General features: G+C 41.0%; 1 non-coding gene across 1 annotated transcript; it reads right to left on the bottom strand.

The window, feature by feature from the left end:
• Positions 1 to 901: 901 nt before the first annotated feature.
• Positions 902 to 974, bottom strand: TRNAC-GCA (transfer RNA cysteine (anticodon GCA)). Its single transcript has one exon. It is a non-coding gene; the product is annotated as a tRNA-Cys (tRNA).
• Positions 975 to 7,843: the final 6,869 nt, after the last annotated feature.

Here is a 7,843-nt window from a genome sequence, read left to right as displayed (position 1 = left end):
CAGAACATGTATTCATAAAAGTATATGCCTCCAGGAGGAATCCTAGAATTCCGTCTGTTTTCTGGGTTTGGAAAAGAGTGGATTTTCAAGAAAGAAAATCATATGATATGTGGGGAATCTCTTATGATAATCATCCACGCTTGAAATGTATCTTAATGCCTGAAAGTTGGATAGGATGTCCCTTACGTAAGGATTATATTGCCCCCATTTTTTATGAAATACAAGATGGTCATTGAATGATAAGAAAGCTATTTCTACTTAGACAATTTTAGATATTCAAGGATTGCACGTTCTGTTCTAGATTAAGCAGGTCTAATTTAGGAAATTTTCGATAGGCTAACAAAAAAAGACAATTAGGGATTCATTGGAATTCTCACATTTATTTGGAAGATACATATTTCGTATGGGTCACACCAATAGGATGAACCAAATGAGTTCTGCATTATGAACTTTGTATTGCGCACATTACTTAGACGGGTTCTAGAAAGGCATATAGGAAGGAATGGAGAAATCCGGAATGAAAACATCGAATATGAAAGAAAAGACAAAGAAATGAGAGAATATCAGATTCTATTTCTTTGGATCTAAGCTGAATCTTGTCTATTTCAACCCCTCTAGATTCGGATTCGACTTTTGAGCCTTTCAACAATTAACCAATTTAACCTTTCGAATATGTATTACGTATTCAAATTCGGTTGAACGAGAGGAGGAAAAAAAGAGGAGATGGAATCCAATTCTTTTAGATACTTTATCTAAGAAACTCTACCCATCTAGAACATAGATGGGGTATATCTCGCCAAACTGGATAAAGCTATTATTCAAATCTAGACTCTAAAAGAATATGTATGTTGATTCATATCAATTAATTCGAGGGAAGAGAGACCCATACAAATTAATCATGTGCCAGGAACCAGATTTGAACTGGTGACACGAGGATTTGCAGTCCTCTGCTCTCCCAACTGAGCTATCCCGGCTATTCCCAATGTAGTATCCTCATTTTATTCGAGAACTGGAGTCTATGTCAATTAAAAGGACAAAAGTGGATTAACGTTTTTATCAAAGCTGGGGAATTTCTTCGATTTTCAAAAAAATAACTTTGTAAGTTTCAGTATGAGTAATGATATTGATAAGGAATCATTCAATTAGGGATTCTTTGCTCAAAGATGTTCATTTCTATATGTATCATATATATCACAAGACTTGTGATAAAAGAAAGCCATTTATGCTCAAATCCATTTCTAAAAGAATAGAGTGAATGAGAAAGATAAGGAATTTGGAACCGCTAAGGAAAGGGGGTCGGATAAATAGTTGGGGAGTGAAATAGTCTTTTTGGGGATAGAGGGACTTGAACCCTCACGATTCTTAAAGTCGGCAGATTTTCCTCTTACTATAAATTTAATTGTTACCGGTATTGACATGTAGAACGGGACTCTATCTTTATTCTCGTCTGATTAATTAGTTCTTCAAAAGATCTATTAGACTATGGAGTGAATGATTTGATCAATGAATATTCGATTATTTCTTTAATGTAGAATCGATTCACACTAATTCTTCTTTTTTTTTATAGAAAAAATACAGATTCGGGTCATCATTAATCATTTGATATAGTATTCAATACGTATGCATATACGTTTATCCTTCAATTCATTCTTTTTTTTTTGAAGTTTTGATGTAAAGATTCCTCTACCAACGCATTTAACTCCATTTGTTAGAATAGCTTCCATTGAGTCTCTGCACCTATCCTTTTTTTCTGAACCTTTGTTTGTTTCCGGAAAATAGGATTTTCCATTTTTGTTAATTCCAGGGTTTCTCTAAATTTGAAAGTGATCACTTAGTAAGTTTTCATACCAAGGCTCAATCCAATTAAGTCTATAGCGTCTACCGATTTCGCCATATCCCCCTTTCTTTTTGAGATTAGGATCTCGTTGTGATGTCATTCCTTTTTCTTTTTCTTTCATTTATATTGGAACCATTGAATTCATTAGATACTGATTCCTATCTCGAAAAAATATTTTCTCCTCTTTGATTTCCTTAACTATCTTCTATAGGAGACCTTTTTTTGTCCAATCAAAAATGATTTTATCATTTCGGAATCCGCAATTCAATATATATGGATATATACCCCATCTACATATCTCTCTTCCTGCCATTTTGCCATTCAATTTGGAATACTTGAACGGTCGATTCTTTTTTTTTATCTTCACTTTCGCCTGAAAGCGGAGGAATGTCTCATTAGTTATAACTAACCATTCCATTAAACAATTAGAATTTGAAATAAATATAGAATGAGAGATATATATGATATAGAATCAAATATAGAACTGTAATAAAAAATAAAAAGGATTTCAAATGACAAAAAAAGAAATGAAAAAGAACATTTACCATTCAAATTGAAAATGAAAATAAAAGAATATTAACAATATTTACAATCACTATTTAATAATATTAGTATTAGAATTGTTATTAGAATTGTGATAAATCGAAATTCTATATCGCTATGAAATTCTATATCGCTATATTAATCCTTATGTTCTACTTTTCTGTAACAACCTGGTCGATCATTTTGAGTGTATTAGCCCTGATCCCCTATTTACCACTTTCCCCATACCTTTTTCTACTTATGAGACTTGTCGAGAGGTTGTTGTTGTGGTTTCGGAGTGAATTAGAATACTTAGTCCCCAAAACGGAAGCTTAAGTTTTAGGATTTTGAATGTAGTTGAAATTATGTGAAGATGACTCCGGAATAAAGTTTCATCGGTTCCGTTAGCTCCGTTGGGTGATTTTGGACTTAGGAGCGTGTCCGGATTGTGTTTAGGAGGTCTACAGCTCATTTAGGCTTGAAATGGCAAAAGTCAAAATTTTGGATATTTTGACCGGTAGTGGACTTTTTGATATCGGGGTCGGATTCTGATTTCGAAAGTTGGAATAGGTACGTAATGTCAAATATCACGTGTTTGCAAAATTTGGGGTCAATCAGACGTGGTTTGATAGGTTTCGGCATCAGTGGTAAAAATTGGAAGTTTCAAGTTCATTAAGTTTGAATCGGAGGGTGATTCATGTTTTTACCATTGTTTGATGTGATTTGAGGGCTCGACTAAGTTCGTATGGTGTTATAGGATTGGTTGGTATGTTTTGTTAAGCTCCCGGGGGCCTCGGGTGTGTTTCGGATGCTTAACAGATTGAATTTGAACTTATGCAAATTGCTGAAGTTTCTGGTTTCTGGTGTTTTCGCACATGCGGTAGGGTGACCGCAGGTGCGGACTTGCACGTGTGAGAGGAGGATCGCAGTTGCGGGTTAGAGGAGTTTGACCTGGGATCGCAGGTGCGACATGAAGGCCGCATGAGCGGAGTCGCTTCTAAGGAAGCTTGAACGCAGAAGAGAAGAGGCCTAGGAGGTTTGGGATCGCAGGAGCGGAAGGGTCTCCGCAGAAGCGAGATCGCAGGTGCGATCCCTGGTCCGCAGAAGCGGAAACCCTGGCCATAAGTGGAATCTGCACCTGCGATGGTTTTTCTGCAGGTGCGACTAGAGGTTCGCAGATGCAGAAATGCTGGACAAAACACTTAAATGCAAATGTTCGCGATTTTTGCTCATTTTAAACATTTTGAGCTCGGGTTTGGCGATTTCTTGAGAGAATTTTCGAGGGATTTCTTGTGGTAAGTCCCTTGTGCTTATTTTAGATTAATAATCTCGCTTTCCCATTTATGTTTCCACCTAGTTAGTGTTTATTTAAGGTGAAATTTAGGAGTTTGAGGCTAGGGATTTGGAAAATTTGATTGGAGGATTTGAGGGTCGAGTTGATGTCGGATATTAGTAATTATGGTATGGTTAGACTCGTGAGTGAATAGGTGTTCATATTTTGTGACTTTTACCCAATTCCGAGACGTGGGCCCGAGTCGACTTTTTAGGACGAATTTCGAAATTTTTGTTAAAGTCTTGACTTCATTAATTAGATTAATTTCTTATAGTTGTATATGTAATTGATTTTTGGCTAGATTTGGGCCATTCGTAGTCGAATATTTGTGGAAAAGGCATTGTAACAGATTGATTGAGCTTGGTTCGAGGTAAGTGGCTTGCCTATCCTTATGTGGGGGAAATCCCTTTAGGATTTGGTGTTGTTATGATATGTGAGCGTCGTATACGCGAGGTGACGAGTGCGTACATGGGCTATTTGTGGAAAAACCTGATTTGTATTGCATAATAGCCTGTTTTCATCTTATCTGAGTATACTATCATGTGTAGTTATCATGTTAGCCTAGAATAGCATGTCTATGTGTCCTAATTGCCTATTTCAACTCTTTGCAACATGTTTAGTAAGTCATGTTTCTTTCTTGACTTGTACTTAGCCTAAATTGTAGGTTTTCTTATCGTAACTATTATATTCATTTGTTTGAGTTGCGTATTTATTTTGGGACTACGGGACGGTATCCCAGGAGATCCCCCTATACTATATATTTACTTTGGGACTATGAGGCATTTACTCGGGAGATCCCCATGTACTGCATATTTACTTTGGGACTACGAGGCGTTTACTCGGGAGATCCCCCTGTACTGCATATTTACTTTGAGACTACAAGGCGGTTCCTCAGGAGTTCTCCCTGCACATTTACTTTTGAGACTATGAGGCGGTTCCTCGGGAGTTCTCCCTGCATATTTACTTTTGAGACTACGAGGAGGTACCTCGGGAAGTTCTCCCTGTATATTTACTTTTGGGAATACGAGACGGTATCTTGGGAGCGCCCCTATTGTTATATCATTGCGCGGTGTTGTTATTGCTTTATGAATACTTGTTGTTGTCTTCTCCGTTTTTACTCCATGTTTATTATAGCATCTGTCTTATTATTATATACCAGTAGGGCCCAGACCTGACCTCGTCACTACTCTACCGAGGTTAGGCTTGGCACTTACTTGGTACCGTTGTGGTGTACTCATGCTACTCTTCTGTACATGTTTTGTGTGCAGATCCAGGTACTTCTTATTAGCCCCGCTACTAGCTGAGAGTGTTTGATGTTGTACGGAGACTTCAAGGTATATCTGTCGCATCCGCAGACCTCAAAGTCCCCCTCTATTCTCTTCTATGTCATCTACTTTCCGTATTTCTTTTATTAGACTGTGGTGTATATAGAATCTAGTTTCTTTCTGTAGCTTGTGACTTATGATGTTCCGGGTTTTGGGAAACTGTTTATGTCTAGTGTTTTGGTTATTATATATGTCGAACAGCATTATTATTGGTTATTCAGTATCTAATGCAATTAGTTGTTTAGTTTTTCTTCTATTATTATTATTCTTCCGCAATTTGTTAGGCTTACCTAGTCGTAGAGACGAGGTGCCGTCACGACATTATACAGAGGGAGTTTGGGTCATGACAAGTTGGTATCAGAGCTCTAGGTTCATAGGTGTCATGAGTCACATCTGGTTTATTAGAGTCTCACGGATCGGTACGGAGACGTCTGTACTTATCTTCGGGAGGCTGTAGAACTATTTGGAAGATTATACTTCTTTGATTTCTTGTCGTGCGAAATTTGTTGACATCAAAATTCTAAACTTCTGTATTCCATTCTTTCTCACAGATGGTGAGGACCCATACCAGAGGATCTGATGACCAGGCACCCACACCCCCTGCTAGAGCCGCGAGAGGCCGAGGATGTCCACGCGGTGCAGCCAGAGCGCCCGCACGAGTTGCTACAGAGGATCCCCCAGTAGCTCCAACTGGAGGGCAGACACCTGAGATACTTGTTGCTGCACCAGCCCTCCAGGAGACTCTAGACCAGTTTCTGAGTATGTTCGGCACCTTAGCTTAGGCTGGATTGATTCCACTTGCTCCTGCCACATATCAGGCTGGGGGAGGAGCACAGACTCCTGTCGCCGGTACTCCAGATCATAGGGCTCAGGTCGACCAGATTCTAGAGATTATACCGATGCAGCCGGTAGCTCCAACTCAGCCCGAGGCTAGGGCAGCAGCTTCTGAGGCAGAGCAGCTCAGACGTGAAAGGTACAAGAAATACCACCCTCTTACCTTTAGTGGATTAGCATCAGAGGATGCCCAGGGTTTTTTGGAGTAGTGTCATCGTATTCTTCGTACTATGGGTGTAGCGGAGTCGAGTGTGGTTTCTTTTACTACATTCTAGCTTAGAGGAGCAGCTATCAGTGGTGGCGTGCTTATGAGTTGAGTAGTCCGAATGAGGCAGCTTCACTTACATGGACTCAGTTCTCGGACATGTTTTTGAGAGAGTATGTCCCTTAGAACCTCAGAGACTCATGGCGCGTAGAGTTTGAGCAGTTCCGCCAGGGTGCTATGACTGTGTCAGAGTATGCAGTTCGTTTCAGTGATTTTGCCCGACATGCACCGGCCTTGGTTGACACAGTATGAGAGAGGATTCGTCGATTTATTGAGGGACTCCACCCCAATATCTTGATCAGTATGGCCAGGGAGTTGGAGATGGATATTTCTTATCAGCAGGTTGTGAGTATCGCGAGGAGGTTAGAGGGAATGCTTTCTTGGGATAGAGAGGCCAAGAGGTCTCGAGAGACTGGTTCTTATTCTGGTGCTCGTGCCCAGCAGCTCGCCATGGTAGGGGTTATATGAGTCGCCCCGTTCATTCAGCACTTCCAGCCGCCAGTGGTATTCCGGTCCCTTCTAAACCCCAGGAGCCTTATTATACACTGCTAGTATCTAGTGTGCCTCCTGCACGAGGTATTCCCAGCGGCCAGTCCAGAAGACCTAGCCCGAGCCAGTCATAGCAGTCACGCCCTCCGAGAGCTTGTTTTGAGTGTGGAGACACTCGCCATATGGTGAGGGGTTGCCCCAGATTTAGGAGGGGTGCACCTCCAGAGACTTCTTAGGCACAACGTGCTCCACCGGGTCCTTAGGTTATGATTCCAGCACCAGCTACTACCCCACCTGCTCAGCCAGCTCGAGGTGGAGGTCAGGGAGGTCGGGGAGGTCGAGGTCGCCCTAGAGGGGGAGGCCAGGCCAGATATTATGCTCTTCCGGCTCGTACAGAGGCAGTTGCTTTTGACTCTGTCACTACAGGCATTGTTCCGGTTTGTCATAGAGATGCGTCGGTCTTTTTTGCTCCAGGCTCTACATATTCCTATGCGTCCTCTTATTTTGCCCAGTATTTGGGCGTATCTCGGGATTCTTTGAGTTCCCATGTTTATGTGTCTACTCCTGTGGGAGATTCTCTTGTTGTGGACCGCGTGTATTGGTCGTGTTTGATTGCTCTTAGTGGTTTTGAGATCAGAGCCGATTTATTATTACTCAGCATGGTAAACTTTGATGTTATCTTGGGCATAGATAGGTTGTCTCCCCATTATGCTATTCTTGATTGTCACGCTAAGAATGTGACGCTGGCTATGCCAGGATTACCGCGATTAGAGTGGAGAGGTACCTTAGAGTATACTCCCAGCAGAGTTATTTCATTTCTTAAAGCTCAACGAATGGTTGAGAAGGGGTGTGACGCGTATCTAGCTTATGTGAGAGATGTCAGTATTGATACCCCTATAGTTGAATCAGTTCCAGTAGTGACGGACTTTCCAGATGTATTTCCAGCTGATCTTCCGGGCATGCTGCCCGATAGAGATATTGATTTTGGCATTGATTTGTTGTCGGGCACTCAGCCTATTTCTATTCCTCCGTATCGTATGGCTCCTCCTGAGTTGAAGGATCAGTTACAAGAATTTCTTGAGAAGGGCTTCATTCGGCCTAGTGTGTCACCTTGGGGTGCTCCTGTCATATTTGTGAAGAAGAAAGATGGCTCTATGCGGATGTGTATTAATTACCGCCAGATGAATAAAGTCACAGTGAAGAACAGGTATCCATTGCCTCTTATTGATGATTTATTT

Source organism: Nicotiana tabacum, chromosome 22 (assembly GCF_000715075.1).
Source record: "Nicotiana tabacum cultivar K326 chromosome 22, ASM71507v2, whole genome shotgun sequence".
In the NCBI taxonomy this organism is placed as follows: Eukaryota; Viridiplantae; Streptophyta; class Magnoliopsida; order Solanales; family Solanaceae; genus Nicotiana; species Nicotiana tabacum.
This window is presented reverse-complemented; position numbering and strand designations above follow the sequence as displayed.